The 20,364-nt window shown below is 40.0% G+C and overlaps 1 pseudogene; it reads right to left on the bottom strand.

Moving 5' to 3' along the window:
- Positions 1 to 19,226, bottom strand: part of LOC105746644 (signal-regulatory protein gamma-like) — a 43,867-nt pseudogene extending 24,641 nt beyond the window's left edge.
- Between the last annotated feature and the right edge of the window lie 1,138 nt (positions 19,227 to 20,364).

Below are 20,364 nucleotides of genomic sequence, written 5' to 3'. Positions count from 1 at the left end.
CAGGTCTGTACCAGACTGAGACCTGAATCCTGACCGAGCACTTCCTGAAAGTTCCCATCACTATTCCCCTGCCTGGCCCTAGTCCTTTTCTCTCTGTGATTTCTTCTTAGCAAATCCCTTATTCCTGTATTCCTGTCACTAACAGAATTAGAGACACTCATGTTTTATTTTCTTCTACAAGTCACAACTGTGTGACTTTCAGCAAGACTCTTGTCTTCTCTGAACTCCGGTTTGATTCTCAGCAAATGGAGTTTATAACATGCACCTTATGGCAGTAATATCATAAAATAATCCATGTAAAATGCTTGACTCAGAACAAATTGTAACCAATAAATTGTGTTTATAATTATTCTTTGTGCGCAGGAAGAGGTCACTAATGTATCCCTAACACAGTTGTGCCTCAGAAGCACCACCTTGTCAGGTGGCTATCCAGTTCCAACACTATTTGGTGGAAGGAGGACTCTTTACCACATTGAATAACCTTGTCTACTTAATTAAGACACATGGGTTTATATCTGGACTCTCATTTCTATTCCAATTTTCTGAATATTTATCTTTATGCCAGTACCACATAGTCTCAATTACTGAAGCTTCGTAGTAAGTTTTGAAATTAGGAAGTGTGAGTCCTCCAATTTTGTTCTTTTAAAAGACTGTCTTACCTGTACCTGTCCCCTTGCATTTCCATATGTATTTTAACAACAACTTGTCAATTTCTATAATAAAGACTACTGAGGTTTTGATAGGAATTATATTTTATGTATAGATGGATTTGGGGAGTATTGCAATCTTAACAATATTAGGCTTATCTGTTATGAACACAGGAAGGCTTCCCATGTATTTAGGAATTCTTTAATTTATTTCAACATTATTTTGTAGTTTTCATTATACAAATCTTGCAGTTATTTTATTAAATTAAAAATTATTATAGTATATAGTATAAATATAGTATATAGTATATGATATGCCATGTAGTATATGGTATATAGTAAATAGTTTAGTATATGGTATCTATTCATATATATAAACCCATTTGTCATATGGAACTGTTTTACTTTTTTTTGACTTTTGACTAGTCAATGGTTTCTTAGATATGGTACCATAGTACAAGTAACAAAAAATAAAATAAATTGGGCTTCATTAAAATTTTAAATTTTCGTGCTATCAAAGAAGAAAAAAGACAACCTAAGGAATGGGAGAAAATATTTGTAAGTCATATAATTGATAAAAGGGTATAGTATTTAGCATATATGAAGAATTCTTCCCACTCAATAATTTTGAAAGAACTACAGTAATTCAAAAATGGGCTAAGGATTTAAACAGATATTTTTCCAGAGAAGATGTACAAATGGCCAGTAAATATGTGACAAGATGTTCAACATCATTTGTCATTTGGGAAATGGGAACCAAAACAAAACCTCCTACATACTCACTAGGATGGCTATAATCAAAATAGACAATAATAAATAATGGCAAGGATGTATAGAAATTGAAACACTCATACGTTTCTGAAGGGTGTAAAACAGTGCATCAACTTTGGAAAACAGAGTAAGAGTTTTTCAAAATTTTATTTGAAGTTACCATATACCCAAGCAATTCCACCCTTAGGTACACTCAAGAAAATTGAAAACTTATGTCCACACACCAAAAAAAAAAACATGTACACAAATGTTCATAGCAGTCCTCTTAATAATAGCAAAAAATGGAAATAAATCAAATGACTATAAAATGATAAATGGGTAAGAAAAATGTGATATACCCATACACAGGATTATTATTCAGCTATAAAAAGGAGTGAAGTACTAATTCAGGTATAACACAGAAGAACCTTGAAAGAATTGAAAGAATTCAGACACAAAGGATATGTTTGGATGATTCCATTTCTCTGAAATATCCAGAATAGGTGAACGCTGATTATTGTTTGCCAGGGTCTTGGGGTAGGGGAGTTGGATAAGCATTAATGGATATGAGGGTTTGTTTTAGGATAGGTGATGCAAATGTTCTAGAATTAGACAGTGGTGATAGTTACACAATTTTGTGAGTATGCTTGAAATCACTGAGTCATATACTTTGGGAAGGTGAATATTATGTATTAATTTTTTTTCTTTTTTTCTGTTTTTTATTGTACTTTTTTGGAAGATACATAGATCATGAAAAATGTTACATTAAAATATATAAAAGGTTCCCACATACCACACACCCCGCCCCCACTCCTCCCACATCAACAACCTCTTTTATCATTGTGGCACATTCATTGTTTTTGGTGAATACATTTTGGAGCACTGCTGCACCACATGGATTATAGTTTACATTGTAGGTTACACTCTCCCCCAGTACATTTAGTGGGTTATGGCAGGCTATATGATGACAGATGCTGGAAATTACATATCCTATGTGTATTAATTTTTAAGAAATGGTTTTTGAATAGACATATCACTGAAGAAGGTTTATGAATGTCCAATGAGCACATGAAATGAAAGTCATTAGGAAAATGCAAATTAAAACTACTATTACGTTATGCCACTTCTTTTTTTTTTTGTATTTATTTATTTATTTTCTTCTTTATTTTCTTTTAAATGTTACATTTAAAAACTATGAGGTACCATATACACCCCACTGCAAAATCTTCTGATTATGCTTTGGCTTCCTAGATAGATTTTCTAAGATAATGCATACTTTAAAGAGTAACCATGCATATTGTGGTCCATTTTTTCTCATTGGTATTTTCTTGACTGAAGCAGTCTTTTGTAGAGTCTGGTTAACATGAAAAAATTTTATTAGTCCCCAAGGAAATAATAAATTCTGGGTATACTGACAAAATAATAATTTTAGTCTTTTAAAGCTGGGACTGTACCAAGGAAATACTACCCTGGCAAGGTCTGCCTAAAAGGACAGCTTTGTTCACAGGGGCATCTTGTTTCTATAAATATTATTTGGGTATGAATTGGTGGCCAAGCTACTCGAAGGACTGGTGTTCTCAGCACACCTGAGGAGTCAACATTGACTCTCTTCCTTGCCTGCCCAATTGTGGAAGGGGGGGGATCTTCTTGTTTGGCAAGTCCCTTCCAGGAAAAGTAGACTGAAACTCAGTCTTGGTCCAGCATCATGTAATCATTTATTCCCATCCCACCTTTCTATACATATCTTGATTTATCCTTTTGCCTTTCTCTGTTTTTATTTTAAAAGATGTGACCCACATATTTTATTACATTTTACCCTTACCAACACATGCTTAGTATTGCCAAATATTACCTTAATAGAGTATGATAGTATCACAAAAGAGATACGTAAATTAATTCTAATAATTTTTTACATACAGAATAACATGTGTAAAATTCTTCAATCTTTACAGAAGAAATTTTAGGATCACATAATAGCCAAATCAAATTTAAAATGCTTCTCTTTGATTTCATTTTTACCAATGGTTGTAAAACAAGTTAAATTTATAAATTTATAACCTCTTTGTTCCCCCTGATTTTCCTTCATGTCTTCTGTTTGTTTGAATCTTAATATTCAATGTCTGCATCAGATTCTGTAGTTGTAAAGCCTTCCCTAACCATCTCCCAACACCTGCAACAATTTTGCCTCCTTTGAGTTCTCATTTGGACTGTATATGTATTCCAGGAAAACCTTACATTCTGAAAAACCATACACTTGAAAGTCATAAAATTTATGGATAAATGGGTTTGGATGGATTGCTCAAAACCTGTGTGACTGACCAGAGCACTAACATAAACTATAATCCTAATAAAAATTTTAGTAGTTTCAAAAGGCCTTCTAAATTCTTTTTTTTTTTCCCTCATTCTGTGGGATTTTTAGTTTGTGGAAGCTGTTGTATTCTTTTTTTTTTTTTTCCTTTTTTTTTTTATTGACTTTGTAATAATATTACATTAAAAATATATATGTGAGGTCCCATTCAGCCCCACCCCCCACCCCCCCCCTTCCCCCCCAACAACACTCGTTCCCATCATCATGACACATCCATTGGATTTGGTAAGTACATCTTTGGGTACCTCTGCACCTCATAGTCAATGGTCCACATCATGGCCCATACTCTCCTCCATTCCATCCAGTGGGCCCTGTGAGGATTTACAATGTCCGGTGATTACCTCTGAAGCACCATCCAGGGCAGCTCCATGTCCCAAAGACGCCTCCACCTCTCATCTCTTCCTGCCTTTCCCCATACCCATCGTCCACCATGTCCACTTTTCCCAATCCAATGCCACCTCTTCTATGTGGACATTGGATTGGTTGTGTCCATTGCACCTCTATGTCAAGAGGAGGCTCAGATTCCACATGGATGCTGGATGCAATCCTCCCATTTTCAGTTGTAGGCACTCTAGGCTCCATGGTGTGGTGGTTGTCCTTCTTCAACTCCATCTTAGCTGAGTGTGGTAAGTCCAATAGATCAGATTGTAGGTGCTGGAGTCTGTTGAGGCTCAGGACCTGGCTATCACATTGTCAGTCCAGAGATTCAAATCCCCTAAATATATCTTAAACCCCAACATTAACTGCACCTCCAGCACATTAGCATGAAAGTCTTATGAAGGGAGATCCCATCTGAGTCCAGATTCATCACACATAAACACCATTTCCAAAGAGGGGCCATCTGCCCTGGTAGTTAACCCCATTGGCCATGACCATAACTCCCATGGGTCTCTTTAGCCCTCACAGGAACCAATATCTGGGGGTTGTATCTGCTTTATGTCTCTCTGACTCTGCTCAGTTGTGCATGAGGGCAATCCTTCTGCCAGCCTCCAGACTCTTTTTTAGAAACTCGTAGCCATATAAACTCATTTCTCCTTTCCATTTCCCCCTTACTTTAGGTCAAACAGCATTTTAAAGTCATGGTATTTTATGTAGACATGGATATTCTGCTGATCCGCATTGAACCTTCCGTATAAGGTCATTTTCCAGTTGCATCATCAGTTGGTAGTTGATAGTGGTCCCTCGTTGCCAGGGAGGCTCATCCCCGGGTGTCATGTCCCATGCTGGGGGGAAGGCATTGCATTTACATGCTGAGTTTGGCTTCGAGACTGACGTTATGCCACTTCTAACTCACTAGAATGACTACAATAAAAAACCCACAATAAGTATTAGCAATGAAATAGGAACTCTCAGATATAATGGGTGGTAATGTAAATTGATGCAGACACTTTGGAAAATTGTCTTAAGAATTAATAGTGGGTGGCAGACTTGGCCCAGTGGTTAGGGCGTCCGTCTACCACATGGGAGGTCCGCGGTTCAAACCCTGGCCTCCTTGACCTGTGTGGAGCTGGCCCATGCGCAGTACTGATGTGCGCAAGGAGTGCCGTGCCACACAGGGGTGTCCCCTGCGTAGGGGAGCCCCAAGCGCAAGGAGTGCGCCCCGTAAGGAGAGCCGCCCAGCGCAAAAGAAAGTGCAGCCTGCCCAGGAATGGCGCTGCACACACAGAGAGCTGACACAGCAAGATGACACAACAAAAAGAAACACAGATTCCCGTGCCGCTGACAACAACAGAAGAAGACACAGCAAGTAGACACAGAGAACAGACAACCGGGGTTGGGGGGGAGGGGAGAAAAATAAAAAAATAAATAAATCTTTTTTTTAAAAGAAGAATTAATAGTGGATTCTTTTTTTTTTTTTTTTGGTAACAATTTTTTACTGTCTTTTTTTAAAAAAGATACATACTTAACAAAAACTGTTACATTAAAAAACATAAGAGGTTCCCATATACCCCACCCCACCCCACCCCACCCCATCCCACTCCTCCCACATCAACTACCTCTTTCATCATTGTGGCACATTCATTGCATTTGGTGAATACATTTTGGAGCACTGCTGTACCAAATGGGTTATATTTTACATTATAGTTAACACTGTCCCTCAGTGCATTCAGTGGGTTATGACAGGATATATAATGTCCAGCATCTGTCTCTGCAATATCATTTAGATCAATTCCAAGTTCTGAAAATGCCCCCACATCACTTCTCTTCTTCCCTTTCCCTGCCCTCAGCAACTACTGTGGTCACTGTCTCTGAATCAATGATACAATTTCTTCGATTGCTAGAGTCACAATAATTCTATAGTAGAAACCAGTAAGTCTACTCCAATCCATATTTTATTCCTCCATCCTGTGGACCCTGGGATGGTGATGGCTACTCTACCTCTAAATCGAGAGTGGCTTAGATCCCACATGGCTGATGCATGCGATTCTCTTGCTTGCAGTTGTAGGAACTCTTGTTTCCCTGGCATGGTGGTTGACCATCTTCACCACCCTGTTAGCTGATCTGAGAAATCCAATGTACCAGAGAGTAGGTGTTGTAACCCTGCTGAGGCTCAGGGCCCAGCTGGCACGTGACCAGTTCAGAGATTCAAGTCTCTTGAGTATACACCAACCCAAGCACCAACCACAGGTTCAGTAAAAGTGACAGAAGAGGCATGTGTAGAATGGTCACATCTGAGTCCAACTCCATCATACTCAGGAACACAAATTCCAAAGTAGGGCCCATTGACAATGCACTGAACTCCAGAGCCATCTGCCATGACCGTTAGAACTTGTGTGTCTCTGTAGCCCTCAGAAGCACCAGTATCTGGGGTTGTATCTACTTAGGCTTTCTCTGGGATCCTGCTGAGAAGTACATAGGTAGGACCCCTCCATGACCTCCCGACTCATTTTGAAGTCTCTTAGCCATATAAACTCATTTGTCTTTAACATTTCACCCTTTTATTCAAGATCTTTTTAATAGTTGAATCACCAGCTGGTGATTGGTAGTAATCCCTTAGCACCAGGGAGGTTGATTTCTGGGAGTCATGTCCCATGCTGGGAGGAAGGTAATGCATTTACATGCTGAGTTTGGCTTAGAGAGTGGCCACATTTGAGCAATGTGGAGGCCCTCAGGAGGTAACACTTAAGCATGCTGCAGCTCTAGGCCTACTTGAAATTTCAGGCACACAGACTCATAAGAATAATCATCAGTATCAAAGGCTCATCATTGGGCCATCCTTCTTCACTGGTCTTTGCCCTTGCACTTGGGAGATTGTTGTGCCATTGGAGGATGTGACAGAGCTCCCCTGGTTAGGAACTCAGCACTCCCTCAGTTGTCGTTTGTAACTCTACCTAATATGACAATACCCAATGAATATCCAAACATTTTTATATACACTATACACCTGCCCTGGAGAACTCCCTCTCAAATCATGTGTCCCCCATCAATAACACCCTACACCAGTGCTCCTTTCTTGCCATAGTTGAACCCATCTGGGATCCAAAACTTCTTCAAAAAGAAGCCTAATATATTGCCAAATTCAATTACTAGGGAATGAAATAGTAATGATAAGATTAAAGATTAGAAATAGAATACATACTAATTTAGAAAAATTAAAAAGAATTTAAAAATAAATAAGGGTATTAAAAAATGAAAAATATCATAAAACTTTGATTTTTTTTTCTTTCATCATTGTAATAGGTGTTGCCCTGTATGTACAGTGACAAGGCAATCTCTTTCCTTCCTACCTCAATGTCTACATTCTTTTTTAATTTTTAATTTTGTCTTCAAAAAAGTTTTAGATCACAGTAAAGCCACAGATGCAACACAGGGGACTCCCATATATCCAACATCAAACCTTCTTCCCCCTTCCCCAGCAATGCTTTTTTTTTACTTGTTCATGTTATATTTGCTACAGCTTATGTACAGATAATGAAACACAGCTACCAACCATGATTCCATTTTGGTTTACATTATGGTTTGTATTTTAGACTGTACACTTTTCTAAATTTTTAGTTACATTATGGTTTATGTTATGGTTTACATTTTAGACTATATATTTTTACAAATTTTTGGTGATGTTTAACATGTCCTGTATCCATCATTGCATGATTTTGTGGATCAATTCCATTGCCCCCAGTCAACCTCACTTCTACCTATTCTATTCCTCTCTCCCCCTCCCCACAGGGTCCACAGTAACAACCAAGCTTCACTGCTTGAAGGAACAGATTCATAGATACTTAAAACGATGCTGAGGGCTTGACACACTAGACAGTCTTCTGCCATTGGGAGCCACCAATGCTCTCGAGAGATACCCTTTCCTCTGTTTAAGAACATCAGGCATCCCAAGGATGGGGGTAAACCTTCCCACTGATTGTATGGGTTTCCATCCAATGATATAACATACTATGACAGGGTGAGCATTCACACACTCCCTAAAACCTGGCCCTGTGCCAGATGCCCCATATTAAGCATCTGAAAACAATAACCCTTCCTTATTATATTTTAGAAAGAGTTTTCTCAACAATATAGTTTCAATGACATACCCAACAATCTCCCATGTTCATTTGCTCCCCCCATCCCTCCTGCCAATTCCTTAGACCATCTGACCCATCTTTTCAAATCTATCCCCCATCAAGTCTGCAAAGCCCAACCCAATAATATCCCTATGCCCCATCTTATCCCTTCCCTACACAACTACTTACTTCCAATTTATCATAGATTTCGCCCATGTAGGCATCAGCTCACGAGCATCTTCTCCCCCGCAATTTCCTGTAAGCCTATCATCCAGGCTCTAGCTCTCAGAGACAGCTTGATTTGCTTATTTCATATCAGAGAGGTCATGTAGTATTTGTTCTTTAATGCCTGGCTTGCTTCACTCAACATAAGGTCCTCAAGATTCATCCATGTTATCCAATGTGTTTGTTCTGTATTACTTCTTATATCTGAGTAGTATTCCATTGTATGTATATACCACATTTTGTTTATCCATTCATCTGTTAATGGGCATTTTATTGATTCCAACTTTTGGCAATAGTGAATAATGCCATTGTGAACATTGGTGTGCATATATCAGTTTGTGTCCTTGCTTTCAGTTCTTCTGGGTATATATCCAGCAGTGAAATTGCTGGGTTATATGGCAACACTATAGCTAGTTTTTTGAGGAACTGCCGAACAGTCCTCCAGAATGGCTGGGTAGTGCATTCCCACTAGCAGTGGATGAGGGTTCCCATTCCTCCACATACTCTCCATCAGTTGTAGTCTGTTTTTTTAATAGCTGCCAGTCTAATAGGAGTAAGATGGTGTCTCCTTGTAATTTTGATTTGCATTTCTCTAATAGCTAGTGCTTTTGATATCTTTTCATGAGCTTTTTAGCCATTTGTATTTCTTCTTTGGAGGAGTGTCTGTTCAAATCTCTTGCACAATTTTTAAATGGGTTGTTTATCTTTCTGTTTTTAAGACACGGGATTTCTTTATATATGCAGGATATTAGTCTCTTTTCAGATATATGTTTACCAAATATTTTCTCCCATTGGGTAGGCTCTTTTTTCACTTTCTTGACAAACTCCTTTGAGGTGCAAAAAGCTTTAATTTTGAGGAGGTCCCATTTATCTATTTGTTCTTTTGCTGTTCATGCTTTGGGTGTGAAGTTCATGAAGCCATTTCCTATCACAAGGTCCTCTAGATGCATCCCTACATTGTTTTACAAGGTCTTTATGGTCTTGACTCTTATATATAGGTTTTTGATCCATCTTGAGTTGATTTTTGTGTAAGGTACGAGATGGCAATCCTCTTTTCATTATTTTCCATATGAATATCCAGTTCTCCAAACACCATTTGTTGAAGAGGCCATTCTCTCCCAGTTGACTGGGTTTGGTGGCCTTGTCGAATATCAGGTGACTCTATACATGAGGATCTATATTGGAACTCTCAATTCAATACCATTGGTCAGTATGTCTATCCTTGTGCCAATACCATGCCATTTTGACCACCATAGCTTTGTAGTATGTTTTAAAGTCAGGTAGTGTGATTCTTCCAATTTCTTTTTTCTTTTTCAATATGTCTTTGGCTATTCAGGGCCTCTTTCCTTTCCAAATAAATTTCATAGTTAGTTTTTCTAGTGCATTAAAAAATGATGTGTTGATTTTTATTGGGATTACATTAAATCTGTAGGTCGGTTTGGGTAGGATAGACATCTTAATGATTCATGTGCCCTTGAGAAGGATGTATATCCTGCTGTATTTGGGTGTAGTGTTCTGTACATGTCTATTATATTGAGATCCTCTAATATATTATTCAAAGTCCTTGTTTCTTTATTGATTCTCTGTTGAGATGTTCTGTCTAATGGTGACAATGGTGTATTAAAGTCCCCCACTCTAATCATAGAGACATCTATTTTGCCACTTAGTTTTTCCAGTGTTTGCCTCACATACTTTGAGGCACCCTGGTTAGGTGCATAAATGTTTATGATCAATTGATATTAATAACAACAAGTAATTTCATAACAGGGAAAGCTATTGGAGGCCACCTCAATCTCCATATTAAAGTGGTGGTAAGGAAGATAATCTTGATTCTGTTGGGAATCTTAGATTTTTACAAAATAATTGAGAAAGTAGTTTTTCCTCTACTTCTAAACTAAAATACATGTTAATTAATGTAATCATGGTAAAGGTGTAAAAGAAAAAAGCAATGTACTAAAAAGTTAAGTTTATTTGATATTTATACATTGCATTGGAAGTATTTAGATAGAATATTAAAATTAAAATAGTTAGACTTCAGTGTCATCTTGTACATTCAAACCAGACCTTCAATACACTGCATTTTTCCTCTCCATTTGAGTTTACTGGCAAGGTAGGTCATTGGTCCCTAAACAATAAAAGTGTCTATTACCTCTCTGGTTCTCTTCCTAAAGTGGATGGAGAGTATGTTGCAGTTTCAGATTCCTGCAGCAGCCAGAGATGACTCAATATGGCCACCAGGTATGCAATGGTTATTGCCTCTAGACTGTGTCTGTTTCATAGTGCTGAAGGGTGCTATTGATCAGGACAGTGAAATGCTGGAGTCTTACCTTCCTAATCTCTCTCTAGGATCAACTGTGCTACTGTATGCTGGCTGTGTGAAGGGCATACCAAGTGGAGCAATGATTACCAGAGCAATGTAAATATGACTTAAACACAATTGACATCATGGCCTGCTGCCATGGAGAGATAACAAGTATGCATGTATTGCAACATGTATTATAAACATAGAGCTTAGATCTATTAACTGAAGCTCAAACAGAAATGTGTGCATTGATTAGCGCATTAATTAGTTTTAAGTGCTGTATCTATATCTCTCCTATTCTAGATATATGTCTGATGGTTGTGATGATATCTTTTCTATTCTAGATCATATGCAGAGGGATATTGAACATGTTAAAAGTCCTGGTAAACTTAATTCATTCAAATGAATTTGCCTATAAGATAAAGGAATGGCTCTCTTCAAGTACTGTCTTTATGTTGTTTGCCATATGCTTGTTTTGTTGTTGTCTATACTGTCTGGGGAAGGGTTTTATGCCTAAGACAGTTCCTTTCCATACCTCTCATAGCTGTTCTAAGTATAATCACTGCTTTGGGAACTGGGGTTGGCAGTTTATACCCAAACCCAGTTGGTCTATCACAGTCTCTCCCTAGAGGTAACCAAGAGCAAAAAAGAACTCAAGGGAAAATGCTGTTTCCCATCAACCTTGGCAGAATGTAACCTCTGAAGGCACCTGAATTTTCTCATTGTCATGGTCCAGTATGTCATAGCTGTCCCCTTTGGGGCCTGCTTACCACCATCTTCTTTATCCTTTTAGTGGGGCCATGTATCATCAAAATTCTAATTAAGTTTATTTCTTACAGAATCAATGCCATATTAGTCATGTGCAGATTTCATCCAGTTGCAACCACAATGTCAGATCCATCTTACATCTACCTCAATAGAACAGCCAGAAAGGTTTACACCTTGTCAGGCAGGGACTGCTGACCTAACCAACAGAAAGTATCTATAGAAGAATGGCCATTGCCCCTTGGCACCATCTGAAGAATAAGGGTGTGAACTCTCTGAAGGGGGAGTTGAGGCAGGTTAGTACAGGGAAACAAGGAAAGATAAGCCACAACATGGCTGAGAGACAATGTGGCTGTGAGGCCCCCTGAGACCTTGACCCTTGAGGTCCCAGTTAACTCTTTCTGGGAACTTCCCTTGGTCCTGGACATTACAAACAGTCCTTGCCATTGGCCCCACCACTGGTGATGTAGCCAATAATAACTGGGTCCCCTCCCCTTATCATTAGCAAGGGGAGGAATAATTAATAGTTGAAAAGGTAATCACACAAACCAGAGCTTGCTCTTTCTGCCTAGAGGAGCCCTCAGCAAATCTCAGTGTGTATTTCTGTCCTTCTCTCCTATTTCTTTGCAAGCTCTGTTCTTTCCCCTCATTTCCCAATAAATTATTTTTACTTGTCTAATCAAGCTGGCATGCTCTTAATTCTTTTATGCAACATAACTAAGAACCTAGAGGAATCCAACACTTCCCCAGTTTTAACTACTCCACCAAAATCCAAGACATTTTACATGTCCTCTCTAGTTAGTACAGAACCCAGAAATGTTAGCCATGTCTACAACTATTTCACGACGGGAAGTCTGAGTATTTGAAGGAAATACAGACTTGTTTAAGACTGCATAACTTTGGAATGACAACAACCATCATTTACTGGTATGATTATCTACATCCTACAGATGAGGAAACAGGTTCAGCACAGGGAGTCAGTTCACTCAAAGTCACATAACCTTAATATAGCACCTTGATTTTCCAACTATCTAAGCTGTAAGAGGTGCTTTACATCTGAATCCGTTCAACCTTCCTAAAAGGAGTCCACACTCATTCCATTTACAGATGAGAAGACTGAGGCTCAGCAGCATGAAGGACAGCTCAGGGAGATTTCTGTGGCCCCATAAGCTTTCTCATGCCCCATCTTCACAAGTCCCAATACGGACCTTCTCCCTCCTGTGTCCTGGTGAGGTTTCTTTTTTTTTTCTTTATTTTCTTTTAAATGTTACATTAAAAAAATGTAAGGTTCCCAAATACCTCCCCACCCACACCACCCCTCCTCCATCAACAAAGTCTTCCATCATTGTGGCACATCCACTGCACCCGGTGAATACATTCTGGAGAACTGCTGCAGCACATGGACAGTGGTCCACATTGTAGTCCACACTCTCCCCCAGTCCACCCAGTGGGCCATGACAGGACATACAATGTCCAGCATCCATCCCTGCAGCACCACCTAGGACAACTCCAAATCCTGAAAATGCCCCCACACCATATCTCTACTTCCCTCTCCCAAGCATCAGCAGCCACTGTGGGCACCCAGTGAGGTTTCTGACTTCAGGCAATCACAGGAGAAGTCGCCCTGTTAAGCCCTAGGCTTGGTTGCCTGTAACAGCAATAGAGGGAAGATGCTGAGCTCCTGACCATCTGAGTCTAGAACATAAACTGTTTCTCACACAGGACCCCAGTATCCTCTAGAGATACTTTCATCTCAGCATTCCTTCATCTTTATGAATTGGGGTACTTGTTTTTTCCTGGGATTGAGACACATTCTGTTCCTATTCTACCAAAGTTCTTCTCCAGAGCTGGCTTCCCAAGGCTGCTCAGTGAAGGAACAACATCACCATGATGGGAGAGAGGCTTCCTAAATGCTCTTAAGCTGAGATGGACCTTTTAGGGAAGATTCAAGATATCATGAGATGTTTCTTTATCTTTATGATCTGGGAGTGTAAAGTGAGCCCCACCTCCCTCAACAAGATTTTTTAAATTCTTATTGCTGTGAAACAGAACAATACAAGATTTTAAAAAGAGAGTGATAGAACATTTCTCCACACGTTGACAAGCCCAGTGGGGCTTTTCAGACAGGAAGGTGGCAAGTGGGCATGGAGCTGCCGTGTGTCAAACCTTCCCCAACACATCCATTATGGATGGCATTGACTCCTTATAGCCAATAGTATGATGGACAGGCAATGCTGTGCCCCTTTTGCAGATGAGGACACTGAGACTCAGAGTGGGGAAGGAAGAATTTGTGACTTCAAGCAGCCTGATTGCTCTCTGAGTGTTCCAGTACTTAGCAGGTATTATAGAAAGAGGATCTGGGCCTCTGACAAAAAACCCAAAATGAACATGTTTCTTGCTACCTCAACTGGGGACCTCCTGGGTCTCCCACATGGAAAATCCCTTCCCTGGGTGAAGGACACTGAGAAGGTCCAGCTCTGCTTGGAGTCACCAGTGACTGTGTTGGTGAGTCTGTCATGGATCCCACAAGGGACTTCCTGATAGACCCACAGCAAAAGCCAAGCCTCTTGGCACTTCCTCCAACCAAACTTAAACAGGGAATCTTTGTCTCTGAGGAATTTCTCCTCAGTGTGATGTTTCTGAAGATTAAATCTAGAAACACATGTCCTCTTCCAACCCTGGCCTGGACTATCTCCTCACTGTAAGGGAAGAGAACAGAAGCTGCAAGGGAGAAGAGCTTTGACTTGCTGTGTTCATTCCTGATACCACAACATCAAGAGCAGAGCCTAGCACCCAGGAGACTCCCTGTAAATGTTTGCAGAATAAAGAGAAGACACACCCTCTGCAGAAGGACCCTCTTTGGAGGTAAGTTTGAACCTTGGAACCGGGTAATCACTCAACCTCCAGCTCCTTACTCTGTGGAATCAATAGATGGGACCAGATTGGAAAAGGCAAGGTCTTTGGCGCCAGGCACCCTAGGGTGTGCAAGTATAGAGAAAACATTATGGCAAGAGCTCTTTTCCCAAAACAAGATGTGTTTGGGTGGACAGAACTCAAGGTTTGAGCATCAAAGCTCCACTTGCTTCCAAGGGTTTACAGGAATGGATACCTAAGGAGGAGGGCAGGGGTGAGGTCAGTCTTGGGTCAGATAGGAACAAATTAACCAAACAGAACTCAGCTCCCAGCAAAGATCCAATCAATAGTGGAACCCTCCAACCCCTTGTTAGACTCTAGAGTGGATAAAGTATGTCAGAGCAAAGACCCAGATCAGATTGTAGCCTTCAATAAAGACTTTTGATGGGACAAAATGGCTCCAGAAAAAAGTTAAAATGCAGGGCTCCAAAGCCTGTAGACTTAAGGTACCTGCTCTTGAATAGAGAAAGAAGATTATGGGGCAATCAAGCAATGAAATAGCAGACTTCAGAAATGTGCTTTGAAAAGAATTATGGCTGGTTGATTACGGCCATGTGACTGTATTTGACCAATGAGTTATGAGTTAAAGGGATTTGGGTCTTTTTTTTACAATTGTTTAACTCTTCTGTTCTCTCTATTTTACTGCCTCAGTGACTAGAAACTTTCTGGAGATGTAGAGAAATACAAAACCTCTTACTTGAAGTTTTCCAGGAAACAAGCCTGGGTTCTAGTTGCAGGATGTAAATCAGAGAACCATGCTATTGTGATTCCACAAATAAATCCTTAGTTTTCTTTTCTGTTTCTCAGCTACTCCAAAAGGAGAGAGTTTGTGTTTTCCCTTCCTAGAGGGTGTGCAGGTCAAACCCAGTCACTTAGCACTATTTGTCACCAAACATGTCGACTAAGGGGGACACATCCTGCTACAAAGCAGCTTCTTTGGTGTGGGAAAAACAGTGATGGAGTTGTGCTTTTAAATCTGGAGGAAAAGGTTGGGGGAGTGGGAGCTGATATGTGTCTTTCGTCACCTTCACTCCTTCCCCATTCACCATGCATGGAAGGGAGGATTCCAAAACAGTATTGCACAGAAATTCTTCTTTGAGAAAAAATTAATTTTACCAAGGGAGAAGTTTGCTTATTTTAAGAATTGGGTAGAGGTAAGGGGTAAGGTTAGAGAAATAGAAAAGGAAGAAGGGTGATTAGGAGAGAAGGAAAACTGAACATTTGTTCAATGTGCATTTTGTATAAACTGAAAATGATTTGAGAACAGTAAGAAAAGCCTTTTAAAAAATCCTCTGTGCATGTTGTATGTATACAGTTACTTATACCCACTTATACATACAGACACCAAAATATAAGTAATATTTATATTAATGTTTATATTAAATGTTTATATAACTATAGCCTAGATTCTAGTATCCAAGAATATTTTGAGGATTAAATGAAATTAAAATTTATATTAAAAGTGCCATAAAAAATTTAGCACATAGAAAGCATCTAACACACCATGAATAAAAATTTGAGAGGACACACACCAGAATTTCTACTCTGGCTATTGCTGGCTGGAGTGATGGGTGATGATTTTTCATCTTTTGTCTTAGCTCCATTTTCTAATTTTTGTGACATGAACTTCAACTGAGAAGCTGAGGAGTGTTACGTGGTTAAATGAGCAGTGGGCAGGCCCTTGATATGGATGATTGTACTTACGAACTTTTCTCATGAAATTGAAACTTAGTTTAATGTTATATATTGCCTAAGTGTTACCTCCTGAAAGCCTCCTTGTTGCTCAAACGTAGCCTCTCTCATAGCCAAACTCAGCATATAAATGCACTACCTTCCTCCTGGTGTGGGGCATTACTTCTGGGGATGAGCCTCCCTAGCATCAAGGGATTATTAGGAAGCACCAACTAGCAATGCATCTGAAAAAAGACCTTGACCAAAAGGTGGAAATATTAAATACTAATGTGTTTTCATGGCTAAGAGATTTCAAAGTGAGTCAGAAGGGCATTCCAAAGGTTATATTTATGCACATTTCAACAGGATCTCATTGACTGCCATGGTATTCAGTGCCTTAAACAGGGGGACTTCTGAGGGCTCTACAGACATTTAGAAACTATAAACAAGGCAGAGAAGCTCAGGACTTCAGCACCTTGTCAGTGGAATTCATGCTCCCCATTATAACAGAGTTAGACTCAATTATTGTTTCCCCACACATGGCTCTTCTGTCCCTTTAATTTAAAACTATAATTAGCGCTATATTTGTTAAAGATAAATCCTGGAGATTTAAATCTTTGGTCTATTCATATGCTAGTTGAGCCCTGAATCTCAGCAGTTTTATAACACCTACTCTCCGGTTCATTGGGTTCATCCAGGACAACTAACAAGGAGATGATGAAAAATGTCCATCCCAAGGAACAGAGAGTGTCTGCAACTACAAGTAAGATATTTCCATCCATCTGCCCCATAGGGTCTAAGTCCCCTCTGAATTAGAAACAGAGTGGGCATCACCATCCCCAAATCCTCAAGATTGGGGAATGAATAATGAACTAAAGTAGACTTATTTTTCCTACCAATGGAAGAATTTTTATCATTGATATAAAGGTATGGCCACCAGAGGTTCTGAGGGAAGGGAAAGGGAAGAATAGGCATAACATAGGGCATTTTTGGGACTTGGAATTGTCCCGAATGACATTGCAATGATGGATACAGGCTGTTATATACTTTGTCATAACTTATAAAATTGTGCAGGGCAGAGTGTAAACTATAATGTAAACATGTAGTCCATGTTAGTAGCAATGCTTCGGTGTGTGTTCATCAGTTGTAACAACTGTACCACAGTAATGAAAGATGTTAATATGGGAAAGTTTGGGAAAGGGAGGGGGTGGGCATATGAGAATCCACTCTATTTTTTTATGTAACATTTATGTAATCTAAATCTTCTTTAAAAATAAAAAATTAAAGAAAAAAGTGCTGTGGGACTGGTTGGCCTGGTGTATTAGTCAGTCAAAGGGGTGCTGATGCAAAATACCAGAAGCCTGCTGGCTTTTATAAAGGGTATTTATTTGGGGTAGGACCTTACAGATAACAGGCCATAATGCATAAGTTTTTTTTAATTTCCACATGTTGGAGCAAGATGACTGGCAATGTCTGCCAGGGTTCAGACTTCCTGGGTTCCTCTCTTCCCAAGTCTTGCTTCTCTCTGGGCTCATAACCTCTGTTTTCTCCACAAGGTCGGCTGTAGACAATCAGGCGAACAGCTCTGTCTCTCTATGCCTGAAATTTCTGCCATGTCTAAGGAGCTGTCTCCATTACTCTGAGTTCTTCTCCTGACTCAGGTCCTCTCTTTCCTGGGCTTGCTTCTCTTTCCTCTGTAAGCTTACTCCAGCTGTAGTCTTCAGCATCAAACTCCAACATCAAAACTCCAACATCAAAAACCCTCAACTCTGTCCTTTGCCATTCCTTTTATCTGTGAGTTCGCCCCCACCAAGGGGTGGGGACTCAACACCCTAATGACATGGCCCAATCAAAGCCCTAATCATAACTCAATCACAACCAGGTACAGACCAGATTACAAACATAATCCTATATCTATTTTTGGAATTCATAATCATAACAAACTGCTACATCTGGATTTGAATCCTGGTTGCTCACTCACTTAGGTAGGTGACATCAGGCAAGTGACACTGGCTGCCTAGTTCTCACACAGTGGTATTGAGAGAGAGAATAGATGACTTAGCAGCACCAAGTGGTATGAACTATACCTGCCTTTTCAGGGGTCAATTGTGAACTCTCATTGTTGGTATCCTGTGCAGTATGTGTCTAACCAGAATTATTTATAAGTCAGACCCCTGAGGCAATCTGGCAGGGCCAAGGTAGGGAGCTGGTAGTAGTGTTCCCAGCCCTGGGAAGTTGCAGTCAACTCCATGGCCAGGAAAAAAGACACTGCCTACAGGGAGCGCTGCCAGCAGGATCTCTCCCTGGGTGCCCCTAGAATGGCCCTAAAGCCTCCTGTCTTGGTAAAGAGGGAGAACGAAATCTCCACATGAAAGTCTAGGAGACCATAGAGGCTGTGGAACCCATGAAGCCGAAAAATGCAGAGCTTCTTAAAATGCAGGTGTCTGTGAAGGATGGGTGATAAGACTCCAAGATTACAGCCAGAGGGAGAAGCAGAGATAGAACAGAGGCAACACAGGCCAAATCACAGCTTGGGAGGGATGGTGGCTGGTCTTCCCCAGAAAAGCACTGCTTCTTGTTCCAGCTCAAACTATCTTAATTTCAAGTGTTACATCCTTGGGGTGGTGAACAGAACACCTGGCTGTACACTGTATCAGAGATCACTCTGCACAGCCATAGGCACTTTGCTTTACTTTTCTGAGACCCAAAAGTTGCAATAATAATGATCTCTTAGAAAACTATTCTGTCAACAAAAATAACTATAAAATATAAATTATTATCGTGGTGGTTATGGTTTGAAGCACCTTCTGATAGGTTGCCTCTGGTAACCAACTGCAGGTGAAAGATTCAGAGACAAAACACTCAGATCCCAAGTTCATGTTCTCAGATATTCACAGTCCTCAGTCTTCCTTTGCAGCCCTGGATGGGGCATTAAAGATTACCTGGAGTCCTGGGAGTCTGGGAGCAGGAGGAGGCCAAAGGGTAGGAAGGGGTGTGTACTTCTGACAAGGCTCACCTGTGAGGACCAGCTGCAGAGTTAGCAGCAGGGAGGGCCGAGGAGGGTGAGGCCGGGAGGCACAAACGGGCATCGTGGAGGCCTGTGATGCCTCTGGAATGACCATTGGATGAACTAAAATCTCTTACCCATAAAAATAATTTTTTTAATTTAAAAATTCCCCCTTTTAATCAAAGTCTTTTTCTAAATGCATCATTGATTAATGTTTTGTAATAACTTGGTGCCAGGAAGGTTCAGTTCTGGGAGTCATGTTCTACATTGGGGGGAAGGTAGTGAATTTATTTGCAGAGTTTGGCTTAGAGAGAGGTCATATTTGAGTAACAAGGAGATTATCAGGAGGTAACTCTTAGGCAATAATTATTATTAGGCAAAGTTTTATTTTTACTGGAATAAGGTTCATATATACAAGCATTAAGTTCAAGGACTTGGCATTTAGACCTGTTTTCTTGCCTTAGGCACGGCTCACACATTCCAGTGATTTTGCCATTTTATTTGACACAGTAACAGGTCTTTCCCAGGATGGAAGTTTCAAGTTTTGTTTGCTGCTCTGTGGGCCTCTGTCTATTGAGGAAACCTACCTATAACAACATGAACACATACATATCCATAGAAGTAGGTATTACATGCATTTTTCCCCATATATCACCCACTGTCAGCACCTGTGCTAGTGATGTACCTTTGTTATAGTTCCTGAAAGATTATTCTTATATTTGTATTCTTAACTACAATCCTCAGCCATTCAAGAATTCACTGAATTATAGTCACCCATTTTATCATCCACCTTTCCTTCTATCCTTGTGGATAGGCCAAAACTTTCCTTTTCAACCGCATTCATACTTACAGTTCAGCACTATTAATGAAACTCACATTGCTGTGGCCCTGTCACTTTCATCCCTTCCCAAACCATTACAATCAATGAAATAATAAATTCTTCATAGGTCTGAATCGGGTCACCCATCTCTCCTCCTCTCCTAGTAGAATAGTGTTCCTCTTCTAGCAACCTAATATCCAACCTTTACTTCCACGTGTCTGCTCACTATCCTTAGTTCATATCAGTGAGATCATTCAATATTTGTCCTTTTGTGTCTGGCTTTCTTCACTCAACGTAAGATTCTTAAGATTCGTCCATGTTGTCACATGTGTCAAAACATCATTCTTTCTTACAGCTGAATAATATTACCGCCTTTTGTTTATCCAGCCTGTAGGTGGAC

Source organism: Dasypus novemcinctus, chromosome 24, assembly GCF_030445035.2.
Source record: "Dasypus novemcinctus isolate mDasNov1 chromosome 24, mDasNov1.1.hap2, whole genome shotgun sequence".
Lineage (NCBI taxonomy): Eukaryota > Metazoa > Chordata > Mammalia > Cingulata > Dasypodidae > Dasypus > Dasypus novemcinctus.
The sequence above is the reverse complement of the archived record's forward strand: the minus strand, read 5'-3'. Positions and strand labels throughout refer to the sequence as shown.